The sequence below is a fragment of the Gavialis gangeticus genome, unplaced genomic scaffold, assembly GCF_001723915.1.
Source record: "Gavialis gangeticus isolate Ggan-Ray unplaced genomic scaffold, GavGan_comp1, whole genome shotgun sequence".
Lineage (NCBI taxonomy): Eukaryota > Metazoa > Chordata > Crocodylia > Gavialidae > Gavialis > Gavialis gangeticus.
In genome coordinates, this window is record NW_017729017.1 from 5,820,307 (window position 1) to 5,823,383 (window position 3,077).

The window sequence follows — 3,077 nt, forward strand, 5'->3', positions numbered from 1 at the left end:
AGGTAGGAGCGAGGACCAGTTCCCTAGGAAGTTGGTTCCAGATCCTAGCCACCCTAACAGTGAAATGGTGCCCCCTAATCTCTAACCTGAACCTATTCTCCAGCAGCTTCTGGCCATTGTTCCTCATCACCCCCGGTGCTGCTGGGGGGAATAGGACCCTTCCTATTTGCTGCTGATCTCCCCTAACGAGTTTGTAGGCAGCCACCAAATCCCCGCTCAGCCTCCACTTGCTGAGTCTGACAGGTTCAGGTCTGTCAGCCTCTCCTCATAGGGCCTGCCCTGTTGCCCTCCAACCAAGCGGGTGGCCCTCCTCTGAACCCTCAAGGCAGGCCACATCCTTCTAAAGTGAGGTGCGTAGAACTGGACGCAGTACTCCAGTTGAGGCCGGACCAATGTCGCGTAGAGGGGGGGTATCACCTTTCTGGACTCTGGCTTGACAAAGCCCTGCCTGGAATGATCTAGTTGGGGATGGTCCTCCTTCGAGCAGGGGTAGGACAAAATGACCTCCTGAGGTTCCTTCCAACCCAAATTTTCTATGATTCTATTATTGTTTAATGTCCATTAAGAAATTCCTGGTCAGTGATGGTAAAATACACTTCCTCCTAATGTGAGAAGCCTTGTCCCTGGCAGGAGAAAGTAACTTCAGGACAGGTCCAAACTTGCCCTAACTTTTATAGTTCACTTATGTACCATTTCTTAAAACTTAGCAAACCTGCTAAATACAAAGAGAGAGGGAAAGGAAAGGTCAAAACTCATAGGAGCAGCACATCATTATTTCCTTGTCTTTTGACCAGTAGTGAGTTCAAATGGGGGGAGCAGTAGTGCACAAAGGGTAAACACATGCACATGAATGACTCGTGCCCCCCCCCTCCGGTGGCTGGGCGGGGGCATGGCAGCGGTGGGAGCGCAGTGGTGGTAAGCAGGGGAGCGCCTGCAGATGCTGCTGGTGCTGTCAGCAGCAGGAGGAGGGCAGGATGGGTGACGAGTGCTGACCAAAGGTCGGTGATCACCCGTAGTCACCACCGGCAGTGTCCACGGTGGCCAGTGGGAATTGCACACCACATGCAAATGCCACTGGCAGCATCAGCAGCACCTTTTTGTAGGGGGTGTACCACCACGCTCAAGGGGTGCACGAGCACCCATGTGCACCTCCCACGTGTTGGCCCTGCACATGCATTTAAAATTCTGTGGTCCAGACCTGCTACTGCACTTGAAGGAGTGTAACAGGAGAGGGATGCTAGTCTTCCTCCCCCAGCAAAGAATGTTATCAGTTGTGTTTCTGGCTGAAGAACCCACTTCAAACCATTTGACTAGGACCTTCCAAGGGAGAATATGTGTTGCTCTTGTTTTGCAGGACTGAAAATTGTGCATGGAGTTAGTACCTAAAGATTGCCCATGTTTATGAGGCTAGGGTGTCAAAGCATCTTGGTATCAGTCACAGAAAACAGTGGTTTACAAAATTTTGTTTTTAATAGAGTAAAAAAATGCACCCTAAATCCCTATTGCCATCAGCTACAGACATTTAAAGCCTCTTAAATATTTAATGTGGCCTTCTAAATTCCCTTATCACGCCAGCTGATTAAAAGCAGCTTGCTGCCTTCCTCAGAAATGTCTTGAATGTGCACAAGGAGTGAAGTGGAGGCAGGCTTCAATCCTTGAACATTTTCACATTGCCTCTCCCCCAAAACTAAAAAAAGGCGGCTATTGTGTGCTGATGGGGAAGTGACTTCCTAGCTCTCCTGTTAGTCCTGTATGATTGTGCATCTGAAATCATGGCCCAGAACTTGATAGCAGGAGCAAGGTTGTGGGGAAGGAACAAGATAAGTTGGTTTTACAGATGAGTCTATATAAAATTATTCTGGGGCCCAAGAGTGCAAGAGAGCAAAGTGGTATAAAGTATTTGTTTTGGAGAAAGAAATGATAAGTATTTCCATGACTGTGCCGTATCTTTCTCAAATACATTCTGGGCAATTAAATAATTATACTACAGAAACTCTTTAAAAATGGGGTGGGAAATTCTAGGGCTACCCACAATACTGATCATTTGGACAATGTATTTCTTGGGCAGCAGGAGGATTCAGTGAGTCAGAGGAAGCATTCAGCTGCAACAGCCACACAAGTTAGCGCTGTGCTGTGCTTGCCAAGTGTGGCTCGAGAGGGAGTCTGAAGGGGGTCACAGAATATGAGCACCGTGAGGTGAGGAACCACCTACACGGGACCCACCAGATAATCCCAGAGATCTTGAGTAGGAATCCACTGTGTCAGAAAGGTCAGCTGCTCTGCTGGGGTCTTCCTGAGTTTTTTGCACCAGAAGAATTGCACTGATATTTTTCTAGTCAGAAAAACACGTGAAAGCTCAGGCGATGTCTAAGGGGTGCCTTGTGTGTGAAAAGGCTGAGAACCAGGTTGAGACGTGGAGTACTGAACTAGGTCATTACACTCGAGGTGACTGATGTGGGTGCAGGGACATTCACGGACTAGAAAAAGAGCCGCGGACAGGCCGCTCCCCACAGGCAGGGGACAAAAGGATGTAGAAGAGACTTTCCTCGAGATTCAGAAAGGTGCCTAGGACCAGGAGTTCCGGGGAGCCTCGGTGGCGAAGTCCAGCCGCCGGGCGGGGTCTCGGGACATCGTTTCCTTGTCCGGAGCCCGGGCTGTAGGACAAGCCGCCGCCACAAAAACGCGTGTGAAGGGAAAGCGAGAAGGGACAGTGCTCGCCCGCTCCCAGGGTACCAGATAGCTACTACCCCGCCTCTCCCCGGGAATTGGCTGCGTGGGCTGCCTGTCATGTGGCCCCGCCCCTCCACCAATCAGTGGTGAGGGTCTAAGCCGCATAACAGGCAGCCTTCGCATCCAGTCAGTGGTGAGGGAGTTGGGGATTCTTGCCCAATCGCCTCTCCGTTGAGGCCCCGGGCGGCTCCTCACCCCACTTGGCCCCTCCACTTTAAGGCCGCCCCCCCACAGTGGCGCTTTCCGGCCGGGGCTCGGGAGGGCGTTTGCAGCAGGCCGCAAAGCGAGGTAAGCGGTGCCCCTGCCTAGGGCCGGGGCCGGGGCTCGGGCTCGCGGGGCGGGGCGGG

At 51.9% G+C, this 3,077-nt stretch overlaps 1 protein-coding gene across 7 annotated transcripts in view; it reads left to right on the top strand.

Moving 5' to 3' along the window:
• Positions 1-3,077, top strand: part of DLGAP4 (DLG associated protein 4) — a 180,885-nt gene that overhangs the window by 113,400 nt on the left and 64,408 nt on the right. Inside the window, exon 1 of one of the 7 annotated variants that reach the window (XM_019513060.1) lies at positions 2,879-3,018. The exons of the other annotated variants lie outside the window; for them this stretch is intronic. The gene's annotated coding sequence lies outside the window, so the exon portion shown is untranslated. Of the gene's footprint in view, positions 1-2,878; positions 3,019-3,077 lie in introns of those variants that run through there. 7 annotated transcript variants of the gene reach the window in all.